The sequence below is a fragment of the Empidonax traillii genome, unplaced genomic scaffold, assembly GCF_003031625.1.
Source record: "Empidonax traillii isolate 1590-97213 ecotype Southwest subspecies unplaced genomic scaffold, ASM303162v1 scaffold130:size970688, whole genome shotgun sequence".
NCBI classification, from domain to species: Eukaryota; Metazoa; Chordata; class Aves; order Passeriformes; family Tyrannidae; genus Empidonax; species Empidonax traillii.
This window is the reverse complement of record NW_020955323.1, coordinates 536514-555155: the sequence shown is the minus strand read 5'-3', so window position 1 is coordinate 555155 and position 18642 is coordinate 536514. Positions and strand designations below refer to the sequence as shown.

The following is an 18642-nucleotide window of genomic DNA, read 5'->3' as shown; positions in this document are numbered from 1 at the left end:
CCTCAGCATCATCCCAGTGTTGTTTAGCTACAAGAATAATCTTAAAACACAGACCCCAAGAAATCAGCGTGAATTGGAAAAATACAACTGTAAGAAATATAATTAGCACAGATTGGCAGTTGTGTCCTAATTTCTGCATACTTCAGTACAGGCCACACAATGTTTCACATAATTACTGGAACCAATAAAACAAGACACTGAAGGACAATTCTTCCCATCAATATTATACAGGAAAGGTAATGTTAAACTGAACATTGGTCAGTGTAGTTGCTGCTCCCACAGTATGTATTTGCTGATATGCTTGAAGTCGTCTGCCAGGCTAACACCCTGTGCCTCAAATTCATGCCTAACTATTTCTAATTTTAGTGTCTGGGAAAGGCAAAGCAGCCTCTCTTTTGAATCTTGACGAACATATTAAGAGGTCAGGTATTTAAATGGCTAGGGGGCTAAATTACTGCCTTTGTATAACCTGAGTTCCCTGGCCATGTGTTTGTGCATAAAATGTTCTGGAGATGGAGGGTAAAAGCAGAACAGGTTTTGTAGGTTGCCATAGTTCACAAAAGAAATCAGTGGCATAAAAGGGATAGGTTACCCTTCCTATCCCAGTTTGCTGCTCTAGCAATTTAAGGTACCTAACCTTATGTATTGGAATTTGTTGTCTCCCAGTATATGGGGTATGTGGGCAAGAGTATTTTTCTAATAAGTGTTTTTAAATATTCTTACATTGAAATGACCTATACATTCATTATATATATATTTATTTTTCCCCCCTCTTAGATTCTGCTAAACTAGTATATTCCTCTTAGAGCATTGCATTACTAGGATAAGGGGAAATGGCTTCAAACAAAAAGAGAACAGGTTTACATTGGGAATTAGGAAGAAATTTGTGAGTGTGGTGTGGCACTGGAACAGGTTGTCTCAGTTCTCTATCCCTTGACCTCTACCCCAATGTGCAGAGTGTGCTAGAAAGAAGCAGAAAAGAATGTGTTCTGGAAGATCTTCAGTCTTTTGCCCATATCCTAAGCCAATAGCCTAGAAAAGCTTTTAAGAAAAGAATTTGGAAAGTCTCCAAGCCACACACGGCCCAGTGGGAAACAAACAAACCCAAAAGTAACCAGATAAAAATTTTAGTATATTTGAATCTTTATTCAGTTGGCAGATAAGTTCTATCTACCCCCCTTCAAACTGTGGGGAAAACAATACTTTAGAAAAATAGCTGCTACTCTCCAGGTCAATGTTTTATCCAGTCTGGTTTACCAGGAAATTTTTATGCCAACAATTCTCTTTTAATCTTCAGATTTCAATCTTCTGGATTGTTATCAATGGTTCTTTGAGAAGCTTATGAACACATCTGCTTTTATAAAAGAGACTTTTAAAGTTTGATTTCCATAAGGACAGAGACACTACCTTTAGAAATGAAGCAGTAAGTGCTCAGCTCTCAGGTAGTAAGTTATGTGACTTGCCAACAGATGCATGACAATGTGACTACAATCAGAAATGGAATGCCTGCCCCCTGTGCTAGTTGAGGTCAAGCTTCTTCACTCTTATGTCCAGGAAAACTCTGGGAGTCCTACTTTTTGAATCACTTCTAGTGAAACTTCCTTCTACTTTTCAGCTCCAGGAGAGCCCAGACCTTATGATTATTTTTCAACATTTTATAGAATCATAGGATAATTTAGTTTGGAAGGAACCTCTAGAGGTCATCTGGTCCCACCTCCTACTCAAGCAAGTGTCACTAGAGCAGGTTGCTTGGATTCTTCTCCAGTCAAGTTTCAAACACATCCAGGGTTGGAGGTACTAATGCCCCTCTGGGCATTGGAACAGGCAATTTCTCCAGGTATCTAACTGAAATATCCCAGCATTCAGCTTGTGTCCCTTGCCCCTGGTCCTAAGCAGAAGTGATTTAAAACATGTTTTTTAGGATTGGCCTTCAGAGTTTGGGCCTGGATTGCAGTCATTTCTAGTAGTTCTCAAACAACTTCAGCAGTGGTAAAGCAGAGGTCATTAAGCTGAGGGAACAGTGTAGGGCAGAACTTTAAAGAGGGTGTAGGATGCTCAACCTCCACCCACTGACCTGGTAGGGTGGCTGTTCAGCAGTGTATGCACAGGATTCCTTTATTTGTTTTCTCACACTACTAGAGATGTAAAAAGTTAATGATGTCTGCTCTGCCTTCTTGTTTGACTAGAAAGCCAAAACATTTCCATATGTTGAAGAACAGCAGCAGAGACACTCATGACTATGTTGACACAAACCAAAACAAAGAGTGTTACCACTGCCATTTTCCCCTATTTCCCTACCATTCTCTGTTTCCATCCCCAAAAGTCCAAAACAAAAAAAGATTTTCTTCTGAGCTAAAGCTTGTCTCAGTTTCAGTCATACTAGGCCACGACTGTTGGGTCTCTGCAGTTTTCTAGAGACAGGTCTTTCTGTCACTGATCCAGGGTGAGGTTTAACATACAGTTAGATTTGCCTTGTTTTCATGCTAATAGCGGAGTTCCTCTTTGCTGCAGGGATATTTGCATATTTGGTCTCAAGCCAAAAGAAGTGTGAGTAGAAACTGTTTCAGCAACATTTTTTGGTACATATATTTCTACTTTTACTTAAAGATGTATTTCTACACTGCAAAATGATTGAAACGGTAAATCCTCTAGCAACGTCTGCTCCGTGTTGAATATTTACAGCTGCAGCTGTTTACTTCAGTAATTTAGACATTGATTCAGGAACATATTTAAGCATATGGTTAACTTAAACCAGAGGAGCAATTCCCGTAGCTGAAGGGAGACTGAATAAGGGGGGAGTGAGTGGCAAAATGATTCCAGGTCATCTCTTGGGGCAGCACAGCTTTTATTGTGCTCCTTGCAAATCATGTCCTTAATATTTCTGTTGTTAACTGGAAACCATAAAACACACATAAGGTATTTTAATGCTTGTTACTGTCAGTATAATAACTTTTTTAAAAAAATATTCCTGACTTGTAAACATTTAATATAGTTACATGATTCTTACACTATTGTACATGTTTGTATTTTATTATGCGACTAACCTTTATCAATTATGAACTGTTGAATATTTTCAGAAAGAAACTGAAGCTTTGTGGTGCTGTTAATCACAATATGAGTCCTTGTTATTCCAGATTAACCTTGGCATTAATTAGTATCTAGTTGTTCCTCCCTTCATCTCTAACTTTTAAAAGAAACCTTGTTTCTTTATTGAAGTGATGGACAAAACATCTGGAAAACATAAATGTGGTGTCAGCAAAATTCCCAAGGGTGAGCATTCTTCATCATTAGGAGTCCAACCAAAAAAAAAATCCAGGAAATGTACCTCCAAGTCTGAACAGCAAATATTTTAAAATAGAATGGGACACTGTGTGTTCCCTGCTCCCTTAGTTCAGGTATGGCATGATCTGATGCATGTAAGATGCATTTCTTATTTTTAATAATCAATTGAGAGCCATTTTATAAACCTTGCTCATCTTTCTTGGACAGTGTTGTGTGTGTTGTTTCCAAGATGCTTTTGAAAAATCTCAATCTACTTTCATTCAGTGTTAGAAACACTGTTCAGTTCATGCACCATGGAAGGTGCAGAAGCCTTTTGAAGTGCTGTATAACCACTATAGCTGCAGCATCAGTGTACACGGAGAGTTCCATCTCATTGGTACTGAATGCCTTACAGAATGGGACCAATTTCAACATTGCCACATGGGACTTGTGTAATGCCACCTTTGCCTCTGCAAACCTTCTTCTCTAACAACCCCATTGATACAAAGTTAAATTTTCTTGAAACCTGAATAAAAAAGAGCATCATGATTGATTTAATAACTTAAATGCATAGCATAAAATAATTCAGTGTTTTAATCTTGTGCCCAGGCAGTCTTAGAAGGGTATGTCCCTCTTCACCAAGATAGAAAAATTTATGCCATAGCATTGTTTTATTTTTCAGGTTGTTTGAAAGATTTATCCACATGTCAAGCTGCTATACTATGTCCATTATAAGCAGGGTTCTCAGCATTCTTCAGGCAATATTTCTAATTCTCTTTTTCCATTCCTTTTTGAAATGTACAATGGCCTTTGTTCTGTCCTCTCCTTTCCCTCTCTTCTATCATCTGGAATTACTATCTCATTTGCCCCCCCTTCTATCACTTGTGTCCAGCTGAACAGCTGGAAAGAACATTATCTAAAGCACAGTTGTGTTTCTGCAGGAAAGCAGGATCCCAATGGATAATTATCCTAGCTAGTCCTAGACTGCATATACCAAGAATGTAAAGCATCATAATAGGTCAAGTATCATGTAACCCTTTGTGATTGTTTTCTGTACTGAGATATGTTGACTGCCATTAAGCAGCTAGAGCCTGAAATGGTTCACAGTGTCATGAGTGAAACAAAAGGCATTTCATGGTCAGCATTGTCATGTCTGAACCACAAGAGGTGTCCCAGGGCATGCTTTCATGAGAAGGCATGTCTTGTATCAGCATGGTCAGTGCAGTGTTTTACTACAGGAGTTTAAGTTTCAGTTGGATGAGTTCTCTCTGACATGGCATTCAGGAATGGTGAAGGTAGTAAAACTATTTTGAATGTGGTAGAATTGTTTATGTGAAGCAGGGAACCTGTTAGCAAAAGCTGACATTGGTAGTTGCTGAAATAATTGGAGACTACTCTTCAGAAATCAATTAAGTCAAACTCTTTAGGGCTAGTAGTTGATTAAGGATCATGTTCTTGACACCACCAATGTGGCAGAACAATATATGTCAAATTTTACGCATACCTTTTCCTACAGAGTGTTTAAGCCATAAATTCCTAAATGCAGCCTATCACACATGTGCCAGATATCTTGCCACATGGGTCACTTCATTTTGATCCATAAATTTACAGAAAGAAATGGAAAGTGGAAGTGATCTCAGGAAAGTTCATACCTTTGTGTTAAAGCAGGATTGACTGACCCTGTTTCAATCCTGACAGATATTTGTTTGGCCTGCTCTGCACTGCTCAACATTCCCCATCTCTTCAATCAGATATTTCCAAGTTTTCCCTAATGTTTAGCCCAAATGCTTTTTCCTGGGTAGACATAGAGATTTTCCTGGGTAGACAGAGGGCTTTTATGTGCTGGTGCATTTGGGGGGGTTTCTACTGATTTGTGCTGTGGAAAGAAATTTCTGCTGAACTTTTCAAGACTTAGAGAACATAAATAATGGCGTACACAATTAAATTACAGTTTCTAGTTTTCGTTAAGCCAAGCCTTTTGATGGGATTCAGGAATGTAAAAATGTAAGACTTTGATAGTGTTCTAACAGGCAAATCCTGGAAGCTCAGCCTCTCCAAACAGTAGCTTCATGTGTAGGTGTCGCTGAGCTTTACAAATAGAGACATCAAAATTAAATCATTCCCTTAAGGTTCCCATAAAACTAGAACTAGACTGTATATTAAAAGCAATATTTGAAACTCAAACAAAATCCACAAAATACAGAGATTTTACTTTTTTGGTGTCACTTCTAAGTGTTTAAAGAAAAATACAGTAATTGTGATACACTAGCATTTTTTGTAGAGATAGTGTTTGGGAAGAAATGGAGAAATGCAAATTAATTTGCCTAGTCTCCCATCATGTGTCTGCAGCATCTTTAATAATTGTTATCAGGTAAAGACCCTCTTTTGTGCATTCTGATTTACAGTGGCACTTAGCACTTTTCTTGCCACACTTGGTTGAAATTTTCATCTTTTAGTAAAAGCAAAATTAATGTAGCCTTCCAGCACAATTTCCAACACAATTCTGGTCACACACTAAGTACTTTATCTTTAAGAAAACAATGAAGCCTTGATTTAAACTGATTTAAAACTGTTGTGATATCAGAATCTTGTCCTTATTTGGCAATCTTTTAGATTAGCTCATTTTCAGTCTAGGTCAGAGTAGCAGGTCAGGGTTTTGGCTGTGCTCAAGAGACATAAGAGATTAACTGACCAACATGTGGAAAAGGGAAAACTCAGGATTTGCTGAGTACAATTTTTGTTCAAGTCACTCAGTGAAGTTCTACCACAAAATCTAGGACCTGAAACTGCAAGTCATTGCTGTTTGTTTACTCATCCATAGCTCTAATATTGAAAAGAGGATCTCTTTTAGTTTGAGCAAAGTTTGGTTGGGGGTGAGGTGGGGTGGTGGTGGTGGTGGTGGTGGTGTTGTTGTTGTAGTTTTACAAAGAAGGCCATAAATTTTGACTGTGAGAGATCAACAGCTGAGGAAAAGCAGGATCACTCAGAGTTTGCTGCAGATAATGCTGCTGTGGGACAAGACCAAAATCGAGGAAGAATTTATACCCTTGGGTAGCATGTAATATGTTGTATTGGACCTTTAAAACACTGCAGAAGAAATGTTCACATATCACTAACCTGCTGAGTATTTGTCTGAAGAATAACAGTCATGGATGAGAAACTTTGCCCATACAATGAGAGATTGTTTAGTCTACTTGGTGATAGGAAGGATGAAAACTTGCTAATTTTGGCTGGCTCTTTAACTGGTGTGGAACTCTTTAACTGGTGTGGAAGATCCAACCCAAGCCATTCTATGATTTGAATCTAATCAAGAAGGTAAAGAAAGGTCAATGTGGAAATTAGGCAAAAGGGGAAAGATAGCAAAAAACAATTTTGCCGTAAACACTGGGATTTATGTTAGCTGCAACATTTTCACAGCTCTAAAATAATTAATTGAAAATCATTGAAATTGTTTCAGAAATATCTAGAGTAATATAAACAATCTTGCAACCTGCTTGCTTCAGATAAACCTATATTTTCAGTTCTAATGCTCCTTCAGTCTTAGAATCAGGATTATAATTGAGATTTTAAAATCATGTTTTAAAGTCAGTTTATTAGTTGGGTGGGGTTTTTTTGAAGTCTTGAAAAATTAGCCAATGAATTTGAAGTCAGGAGCTACAAGTTATTACAATTATAAATGGTATTAGTATTCTCCAGTTTAAAAACATAGCAGGAGAATTTTTCACTGACCCATATACCTTCTGCAAATATTAACCTTTTTCCATGAATGTTGACATGGCTTAGCATTCAGGATCTTACTATGTGGTATTTATTACCTAAGAACTCTTATTTAGCTTGGAATATGCTATATTAACCAGGGTGTAACCCAGAAGGTTCTTGTAATATTTGTGAGTTAGAGCAAAATCCACATCTTGTCTTTTACTTGTTTAGTAGATCTAGTAGATCTACTGATAGTTTAAGATTACAACACTAACGGGTAATTTTTCTTCTTGAATAAAAATCACTTCTTAAAATTATTTTTGCATTAACTCCCTGCCTTCCTCCTGATAAAAATGCTCATGCAAGCAAAAAAACTGCAACAGTGTTGTTTCTCTGACATGCTTATCATGGCCGCAAATAATGCATTTAAATAGGGAATTCTTGGAGAAACATGACTCTTAAGTGTGCCTGGTCTTCCCGAGATGCTGGGAAGCATATGGTCTACTTTATCCATGCCAAGAAACTTCCTTGCTCCTTTCTGTCACCACTATATTTTTCAAATGCAGTTTTCAGTGTGAATGGCACACACGTGTTGATTGTGAAGGTAGCGTTCTTTCAGTACAGCCTTCAGCTAATTACTCTTAGTGGCAGTGGGGCTTTGTACCTCATTTATGAACAGCTATTTATACTACCACACCAGTACAAAGCAATGTTTCACATTACCAGTTTACCAGACTATTACACCATTGTGTTTTAATCCACTGTAGGTGGATGGAGAATATGAGCCATCTGTTTTATTTAATGATATAATCAGTAAACAGTATATGCACTTTACACATTTGGTCATTAAAGATGCCCATATTGTTGGACCCTGTATTTACATTGTAAATTGGTGTATTCACACATCAGCTTGTTCTGGAGTAAAAGGCTTGCTGTGTTCATAAGCTGGTACAAAGCAAGCTCAGTAACTGCTCAAACCCAGCGCAGGTGGTCGAGCTAGTTGCCACACAGATCAAAAGTCAAACAACTGTGAATCTTCCTTTGAAAAGGCATTTGGAGAGACAAGGCTGGTCTTATCTTCACAAACAAGAAAGAGTTATAGATATACATCATGAAGTTATGAGAACAAAAGGGGGTTTCATAATCACTCAGCGTCAGAAAATCCAGTACTGCAGACTTTTGTGAAGACATCTTTGGAATATAAAGACCATCTTATTTTCCTGGACAAAATTTAGAGGAGTGAGTCTGAATTATTAAATATGAGAAGGTTCAGTCATTTCAAACTTTGGAGACAAGAAGTTGCTTTCTCCCACAGCTGATTTAATTTAATTTCATTTTCAGCAATGCTTAAGCAGAATAAAACAGATAGCAACAGCAAAGCTCAATCTTATTCAAGGGATGGAGGTGAATGGATGTATTTGTGCTAGAAACAAAGGAAATCAGTTGATACTTCAATTTCCCCAAAATATACTTGATGAGCACCAAAAAATAACACCAAAATACATTAAAAATTCATTGATAAGTAAAATCCTGTTTGCAACCACATTTTTCAAGAAGTGGAAGATCACATAATCCTATATTAAAACGCTAATGTCCATTTTAGTGTTTTACTTCACAACTTGGCCAAGAGTTTAAGATCTTTACTGGAGGACTCAGTCTCGCTTCTCATTGTGTTTTATGAAGAAATATAATTGGGTTTATCACCAGGTGAAGGCCTGGCTGGCGTTGACAGTAGACTGGGAGGGGAAAGTACTGGTGGAAGTGCTACGGCTGAGAGTGAGTTGGCAGGTCAGCAAGCCTGGAGGAGTCTTGACCTTCACACCACAGCAGCTCGTGAGGGCGGAGTCCTGTGAATAGCAGCTCCTCAGCCCGGTTTGAGGTCATCTTTTAAAACAGCAGTGTCAAGGTGAGGGCTTAGTCATTTCTTGTTGCATGAACTTTTATAAAAACACAGCAGCAAATTATTAATTCATAGGAGATTTCCATTTTGGTTTCTGTTCCTAAATAATGCAGATGTAATCAGAGGCACAAGGCATATACCCACTAAAGAAGTCCATGTACTAAAGTGTGTTCACTTTCCATTACTCTTACAAACATAAGGAAATAGCTTTCTAAGTCTTTAAATCTATTTCAAAGGCAAGCTAATTATATTATTCCTTTTTTTTAATCTTGAGGTGGGAAGAGAGAAGATTTTTTTACTAGGACTTCTTTATGCTGGCATTAATTTTAGAGATAAAGTATTTTCAAGTGCATGAGCAAAGAGAAGAAAATATTTTATGAGCTTGTTTTATGAGCTATTATATATATTTCAAAATATACAGTATTTTCATGGTTAAAATATTTAAAATAATACAAAAGACTCAGCCATAACTGTCCCTTTTGTAGTCTTTTCACAGTAAGTTGAATATTAAGTATTTGCATGTTTTCATATGCTTCATGATGTATTGCCTTTTGATTTTGAGATATTGTGTAACTAACTTATTTCTAATCTTATAAAGGTGATGAGATTTTTTTTTCCTATCCCAATATAGTAAAAACAATCAGAAACTTGGCTACTGGTATTTGATTCTTAGCTTTGTCCTGGGCATATCTTGGGTAACTGTGGACACATCTGTTTCTGTGCAGCTCTAAAATGAGGATAATGTTCCATATCACAGCAAAACATTGCAAGAGCAAATGCCCTTAATTAATCTGTGCATGGTCCTCACATGACCTGATGAGAGTTTGTGAATGATGGACTAACTGGTAGCAATGCCCATCCTGATTTGGAGTCTTGGCTTAAATGGATTTAAAAGCAGGGGAAAGAGAAGGATGGGAAGAATTTAGGCTAGAGGGGTGTGGAGTATCTGATTTCCCATAATAGTCCATTACCAAGTATGTGCCTTGTCTCCTTAACTATTGAATATTGACATGAGAAAGAGGAGGTATCAATTCTTTGTTGTCTTCTTCAGATAATATTTTTAGGGCTACAGGTGACGAGGTCTTTTGCTGGGTGACATTTTTGGTGTGTTGCAGACAGAAAAGAGTATTTGTGTTGGTTCAACAAATAGAATTAATGCATCCCTGGAGACATAATGATGAAGTATGTATATGTATGTAGAAGAGCAGTAGTGTTAAATTTGATGTGCTAGCCCAGGCAACTACTTCTTCCTTATCAATCTCTCCCTACTGCTTCTGTCAGAAATTATTTTCTTATAGCTTGCTGTGGACTGCAATGTATTATTGCTGGCTGCTGCCAACCTCCAATCAATCAGTACTTTACAAATGTTTGTTAAGTACTCTAGGATTCCTCAAAGAAGAAATTTATCCTTACAAATGCAATGTTTTATGACTTACTGTCACAAAGTACGCTGCTGTTTCATTGTTCAGGGAAGGTGTGGAGATGTGTAGTCTCAGAGGCAGAGACAGAGGTAGAAAGTTACTTCCTCTGACCTTTGTCACCATCACCTCTCACCTATGGAAAAATAAAAAGAAACATATTCTGTTACAGAACGTGGATGAGTAAAGCTGTGGAGATAATCTAGGTATGCATAAAAATTCTATGTCATGTATATTAACTTGATGACCAAAACCATACTGATGAGCCTTTGAAATTCCAATAATTTGATGTTCAATTTCTGATTAAGGAGAAAACATGGATTTCAACTGCATTTTTTTCAAATATCCATTCATTTTCAAACATTTTCAAACATCATGCTGGTCTTAGCTGTAAAGTTAGAAGAAAGTTTTCTAGACAATTTGTGTGGCAGGCACATGTTGAAAGCTGGAATAGAATGAAGTTTGAATGTGATAGCTGGTGATGATGCTGTAAGAGCATCCTCTTCATGAAGAGTATTCTTTGTGGAACATCTCATGTGCTGATGCATTTGGCTGGTCAGATTTTAATGGTCATCTTTAATTATTGATGATTTATTAAAGCTCTACCAGCAAGGAGTGAGAGAATTAAGCTCCCACATGCCAGTTCTTTCAGATGATTCCTCTTTGAGGAATCTAAGTGATCAAAAGAGATGAGCCATTTGTAATTCTTCAAACAGGGGTTGTTCACAAGTAGCTTTTTCTTAGTAAATTCCCAATGTACTCTTTGGAGTAAGATGGAATATTTGGAATTATACAATACCCATGTATTACATTAAGCATGTTGCAGAATTGTTTTAGAAGAAACTTCACAAACAGTATTAGCAGTGTTCCAGATCCTTGGCACTCAGCTAAGGAGATAGGGACCTCATGTCAGAGATGCCCACTGTAAATGGACAACACAGTTGGCGTAAGGAATGTTGCATGAACCCAAAGAACAGGCAGTGTTGCAAAAATCCTACCACACTCTTTTTCAGGCCGGGTTTTGTAAGTTTATAATTCTGTTCTTTGAAATCAATGGAAAACCTTGTGCCCGAGTGCTTGTTCTCTCAATCTGAGAAGAGGAGCAGGTGCTCAAGATACCAGAGAAAAGCTGTTTTATAAATGTAGATACTAGCTTACAGTAGAGTTTCTGTTGTGCTGTCTTGCTCAACTGACAAAATTAAATACAGGTTTAGTAGGAAAAAACTGTTGTGACTGAGCTGGATAATAGAAATTAGTTGGGAGGGCTAATAAACCTAATAAACCTAAAAAACTACTGAGTTCTGAGACTGACTTCAGTTTAAGACCTACTGTACCCTGCTTTCTTTGATCCAAACCCTGAGAATATGTAATTGTCATTTAAAGGAATGAACTTCTTTGTGAGGAGGAAGCCAAGAAGTGGCCTCAGAGAATGCCTGCCCACATGGAAAGCCACCACCCCCTGATCCGATGGCTTCCATGCTGATGCATCTGTCAAGGGGGCCTCTTTGTCCTGCATTGTTACTCATTTGGCTCTTCTTTTCTTTCAGTCTTAATTGTCATTAGTGTAGGGGTTTTCTTCATAAAGACATCTGGGGAATACTAGTTTATTGCATATTGTTGTGTTTGTCTAAAGACAATTGCACAAGCTTGAAACCTAATCCTTGTAATCTCTCCTACTAGGGAGAGCTTGAGATAAATACTGCTGTATGCTTGGTGGGAGTGGGTCTCGACTTTTTGATCATCCATGTCTAAATGTTGAGTAATACTTAAGGGAAAATGTTCTCAAAACATTCCTTAGATGATTATTAGATTATATTTTATGTTTGATAAAAACTGGAAAATTGTGTAAATATTTGCTTAACATCCCACCCCTTAAGCAATTTATTTCTTTTCTGGCCTTCAACCCTCTTGCTCAGGGAAATGAGATCAGTCACTTTCTGTTTATATTCAGTTTCACTTTGCAGTTTTCATGAACGTGTAGTGCAATTCCCCACTGCAGGGGCATATTTAAATAATAAGTGGGCAATAAAGAGGAAGAAAAGAAAAAAAAAATTTAAAATATTTTCTGGTGTCTCCCTACCCTTTAAAAGTAAAGAAGTGCTATAATTATATTGCTTGCATATGATGTGCTAATAACTACTGTTACAATAAATTGAAAAAATAATCCAGACCTGCCCTTCTATAAATTGCTTGTCACATAGTAGGTAAGACCAGTTTATACATATTATGTTCCAGTGGCTACCAGAACAGCCTTTGGCAAAAGCGAACACCTGTGATATCTTGTTCTTAAAGAGGAAATTGCTTTTGTGTCTTGAATACTACATGGTGGTTCAAGTTTTCTGGAAAGTGCCAACTTTTTCACACAGACAACAGTCAATACATAGGTCAACTGTTTGACTGTTTTCTCTCATCTGAATTTTTTGTTTTGGATCAATATAGAGTATGGGTCTCAATACCACAGACGTCAGAATGAATGCTGGGTCATGATTAGAGCTCGGTTAGATGGGAGGAGAGGCTAAGGGTAATAACACTGTCTTTGGAAAAAGAACCATCACAGTCAGTAAACTGATATAAAAGATTGAGGACGTGTCTCTGCACCAACCAGCAGTTGAAGCATTTCTGTCATACAGTGCAAAACAGCTGCTTTAGATGCAAGAAATCCTGGAGCTTCTCTTGAGTCTTCTTTCTCTCCCACCATGTTTTTGCAATTAAATACGGGATGAAAATTATCTTTCCTTTCCTTTTGTTTTTTTGTTTTGTTTTATATTTGTTACTTTTTCCTTAATGTGTAGCAGCTGATTTCTCCTCTGCTGGCTCACTTGGGCACAGAGACAAACCTCCTTTCAAGGAACAGAGTTCCAACATTGTGGTTGATTATTTTAATGGGAAGCCATCTGTGTGGTAAGGCAGGCTCTCCAGCTACTTGATGGAGGAAAAAAAGCCCAAGATGCAAGTATTTTAGCCAAAGGTAAAACCTTTTCTTCTGTAGTCTGGATGGATTCACAAAGAAAGCAGACGTGAAGGCATGTGTCTCCTCACCAAAGACACAAAGACCTGATTTTCAAGAGCAGACAACCTGTGATAGACAGTCCCTTGGGAACACAACTGGCCTTCTTCAGAGTATGACCCATTCTTGATGCTTCCCACAAAGTTGCAGTTGAGATCTGCTGCTCCTTTGTAAGACAAAGGGCAAGTTTGCTTTCCAAGAGCTCTCTGTCCCTCCTTTTTCTGGCTTAGCCCATCTTATTTACCCAAAGACTGAGTTGCATTTCTTGCAGGAGTCTTGTGCTTCCTGTCCATCCCCTTCTGTGGTTTTCATAGCTTGTCGATTAGAGATGGTTTTGATGTCTTTTGACAAACACAATCACTTAGAATCACGGTGTGGTTGCTCCTTAAAAAAAGGCGGCATTTGTTTTTGTCCTTCCTCTCTATGAACTGGAGACATGATGTGTAAAAGCTTGGTGTAAGCTCACAATAGCACTTTGTCCTCTTTCACATCATTTGCCAAGTAACTACTGTTGTGGCAACAGCTGTAACCAAGCATGGTGTCAGCTCATTTTGCCATAACATGACCGGGTGTCAATAATTTTAATATAATGTGAAACACACTCCCAGGCAGTGCAATGAGGCATCTGATTATTAAATTCCTTGAAATGTCATCTGGATTTTTTTTTTTTTGCATCAATTCAGGTCTCAAAACTGGACAGTGTTGTGATTAAAAGAAAAAGAACACAAAATTCTCTCATTATAGTAAACATTTCCAAGAAAACTCTAACCCTGAAGCAGACAGCTCTGCTCTGCTTACATAGACAGCATCAGCAAAGGCTCTGTGAAGGCTGTGAGGGGTGGAGGTTATAATTGTGGCTCCCAGTTGTTTGCTGCTCTTTACTGTAGCACTTTCTCTAGTGACAATAAATGCTATTTATTTTTAGGCTTCTTTTTCTGAACTACTAATAAAAAGTGAGAGGTAGGAACCTGCTGAAGCATTTGTTTTTCATACATTGTTTACATTGTGCTCCAAAGCATGATATTCAGTGTTATTATTAATGATTGAAACGTTAGCATTTAATTGTGTAAAGCAATTAAAAAGCTCGACATTGCTGCTTCTTGGGCTGAGTCCATTAATACAGCAAGCATTAGTTAGAAATATATTGAAGAAGTCGAACAAGGTCATAAATGTTCTGCGTGCAAAGAGCACCTAATGCTTTTTTTTCCAAGCCTTTAAGAAGTGGTTAAAAAAAAAAAACCCACCAAACAAAACCTTGTGAGATGAATAGATAAAAGGCTTTCTTGGTTTAGTTATGTCAGTTTGGCTTTTTCCTGTAATTGCTGGGGTTGTTTTGTTCCTAAAGAGGGAACGGATGCCAAGCTGAAGAGGTAATTTCTGCGCAGTGTTTCAAGGTATTGTGAAAGTTCTCAACTTTTCTGTAATAAGAAAAATAACATTTCTCTAATGATGTCTGTTTATTGCATATTGTTCTTCTGTGTGCAGTTCAGTGCAGCTGGCAGCGAGTACTTGGGAGAAATTCAGGGTTGAGGAAACACTGTAGGGGAACCTGAGTAGCCCCAAGTAACCGCAGGCTGTGCGCGCTGACTCCTCGGGGTGCTGTCAAGGAGTCCTTGCCTTACGTCATCGTGGATGAAATCGAAAGAGATCATTTGCGTTTGATCCCAGGTGTCTTTACATTTGAATCCAAACAGGAAAAAGCTCCTGGCAGCGTGAAGCTGGCTTGGAGGTGTTGATACTCCAAACATGTCCGGATGTCACTCTCCTTGCGTCAGATGGGTTGGCTGTGGGACTTTACTTTCCTTTAGTAATCTTAGCTTGCACAATGAAAGGTTCAGGTTTTTCTGCCCTGTAAAGAGTTATAGCAGAGCTCAGTAGTTGTAAAGTATCATTATGTGCTCAGAAGTAAAGAAATTTTTACTGGGGAAGAGCTCAAATCAAAACCCTAAGTGTGGATATTTCAAAACTTGGAATCTGTTATCTGCATTTGAGTTCTGCAGGTTACTTGTGCCAGTAGTGTATTAAACCAGTGTATGACATGGAAATTTCCCTAGAACTTATAGTATTCCACTTGCAGTTACAACTACTTTCTGCAGGCTTTGCTAGACAGCTTCCAAGGGAAAATTTTGTTTAATTTAATATCAAGCCAAATCCACTGTACATCTTCAAGCCTCTACTTAACTGTTTGAAGATGTGCAGAACAGAAGCAGCAGGGGCAGACATAATGTGGTGTTTTCCAAATTGTCTTCTGTGACCCTTAGCTTGGAAAAAATACTGACCTGAAGGAGAAACAAGTTCTCTCTCTACATCCACACAGGTTTTGCCTTCTCTAGTGATGCTGCAGTCATGACATTTTAAAAGGGTACAGTTGTTTTCAGTCCAAAAGTTGATTCTTCACACGTGGTTGACACTACCATTTAGGCTGATGAGGGTAAATTTTAGGACAAACCAGAGGAAATGGCTTGGAGGGGTATGTATTAAGAAAATACTGTACTGCTGCTTTAGAAGTAAAATGAAACACTTTAGGCTCCATTTTCCTAAACAATGTTGAAAGCCATTGTTTTGATAATCTTTTTTGTAAAAAAATATTGCAACTATTGAAAACAAATGTGCTTCAAAAATATATAGTTGGTTTTATAATCTCAGACCAAGACAAGTTGCAGAAAATCCTCTTCTCATGGAGGGCAGACTGAGGTTTTGTGAAATAGCATTTCTTTCCTCCTTCTCCTGTCCCCTCTCCCCCTGGTTTTGTACTAATTTTGTCCCCTTGAAAGTACAACTTTCTGTGTGAGCTTTGAGAGTGAAAATTGTTTGACTTTTTGCTTATGGAAGAATCTGCTTTAGCAGATGCAGCGATAGGAACAGAAATAGCACTTTCAAAGCTGATGGACTGTATTCACTTTGGTATGTAGAGAATGGCAACAAGCAGTCATTAGGATTGAAAGAATTCTGTTCTTTCTCTGTCTCCTTGCCCCTGTTGCAAGATGAGCAAGGGCTGACCTGAACTTCTGTTTGTTTGTTCTCCTCTGGGGTTAAAGATTCACGTTCCCCCCGAATGTTTTATTCTGCTTTTGTAAGGGGAAGGGGAACTCAACTTTTGTGAAGGCAAAAGAAAAATCCTCTCCTGATATAAGAAACAGCTGAACAAGACCTAAGGTGATAGATTGGGGGTTTTTTCATTTTTCTACCTGTAAAGAAATACAGTATTTTTAGAGTGAAGGATGACTGTAGAAAGCAATGATTGAACAAATAATTGCTTTATGGCCAGTACTAGAAACATTTGCCAGTATCGTAATGTCAGTTGGAGGTGTGATTTTTGGCTCTATGTGTGTATTGGCAAAAGCTCTAGTGTAGACATGGTTGTACCAGGAAAAAAAAAAATCCTTTGGCCAGTATATTCTATTTTGCTTGGGGAGGGCATAAGCTTTAACAATAAAAGCACTTTTTTTTCAGCTGGTAAGTTGCAACTCCAGTAGAAACTTATGCCAAAGTTGTTATACTTTTGTAGTGGCAAACCTTTTTCATAGACTAGACTCCCTAGTCTGCTGTCCTAACATTAGCAACTGTGCTCCTGATATTGTTAATTTTAACAGCAGCAACATCTGAAGGTGATTTGAGTGCCTTAGACTTTGTAGCATTGCAATGATCTTGAATTTACAGATCTGCATTTCATTTACTCCCCATGCTTAGGAGAATTGCAAACAGAGTTACACTGAGCTCCAGCTTTTGAATTTCTTTATAATTATCAAGTATTACTCAAGTGAAAAAGCCTATGTGCTTTGCAGCAGTCTAAAAGCTGAAAGGTGAAATTGTATTTTGATTTATTTTCTGATTTGTTACGCAATTGTTTATAGTGAAACATTCCTCTAGGTATAACATAGTCTTCATAACTAGGTTTTGCAAAATTTCTGTAACAATTTTTTTCTTGAATATACTGGGATTATGGAGGAGATGCAGTCATGACCTCATGGGACTATGTAGTCTTACGTCTGATGCCACAGGCCTTTCATGTGAACTTTCCTTCTATTTTATTCACACACTAGGATGAGAAAGAAGTCATTTTCCCTAATACTGAAGCACACTGCATCAGCCAATTTCAATACATGAAATCAGAAGAGTTAAATACTCATTCCAGGCCCCAGTTTCATGTCACAAGAACATTTCAGCTATTCAGCAAAAACAAAACTATTCTTAATGCTGTTATGGAGGTGACACTTGGGGATGTTGTGTAGTCTGCCCTCAGCGATCAGTACTCTGCTTATCTTCCACTGGTGTCTCATGCCAACAGACTTCTATAAGCAAATAACAGCTTTGAACCTTGATTGCTAGATTTTTTGTTGGGGTTAATACTTTGTTGTTGTGATATGGTACAAGCGAATGTTACCGTTGTTTGGATTTGGGTTTTGTTATTTTTGTTTTAAATTACCTCTGACTTCCTTGGCTGTAAAATTCAGCCAGTCCTGAATGCTTTTGGAAATCCCACCCTTCAGTTTGTTGGTTTTGGTTTTGTTGTTTTTTATGTCCAGTGTAGGACTCAGTAACATGTACTGGCATAGCATCTCACTGGAGCAGAACGATGATTTGTTGTGCTAATTGCTGACATCACAAACCACAGACAGTAATCTTGATCTTAGGGGCAAAAAAGCACCCCTAAACACTAGATTAAAACTATTTAAAAACATAGTTTCTGTGAGTCTGGTACAGTAAGAAAACTAAGCATGTCAAGTATTATTTTCTAAGGTTGTGGCCTTCATAGTTTTATTTTAAAAATAAGGAAAAAGAAATGTTGCTGAAGGTTAGCGTTTAGTAATAGGTAGACATCAGAAGCTGTATTTTCAGTATTCCTGGTCTTTCAGCCTCACAGGTTATCTTTTTCTAGGCTTTAGAAGCATCAGCAAGTTAAAATCAATAGGGTTTTAGAATATTTGGACTTTCTGGCATTTTTTCTTTGTTGCTCTGTGACTTGGACAACAAACACTGTGAACTGAGTAGCCTCAGTTTGTTAATCTCTCCCTTGGGTGCATCCTTTCTTAGTTCAGCAAAAACACAAACAAGAAAATCTACTGCATGTGGTCAGTCAGTGCTCAATTTGCTTGGGCTCATGTGTCTTGTTGAAACCAGAATCTTTTCTCTCCAAGACAAGCCCAGCCCCTTATTCTTGGTAAGAATTCTCAGTTTTCTTTCTGGATTTTAGCTGTTAACCCCTTTGTCATTCCAGCTTCAAAAAATCAAGTAAAAAAAAGTCATAGTATATTTAAGGAAATGTGGGTTTAATATTTTGTCCATTCCAGTAGCTGAACTGATTTCTTCAAATATAAGAACATCCCAAACAAAAGAAAAAAAAAAACACACAAAAA

The 18642-nt window shown here is 37.8% G+C and overlaps 1 protein-coding gene across 4 annotated transcripts in view; it reads left to right on the top strand.

Annotated features, from left to right (window-relative positions):
- VTI1A (vesicle transport through interaction with t-SNAREs 1A) overlaps positions 1-18642 on the top strand; it is a 263102-nt gene that overhangs the window by 165446 nt on the left and 79014 nt on the right. The window lies entirely within an intron of this gene.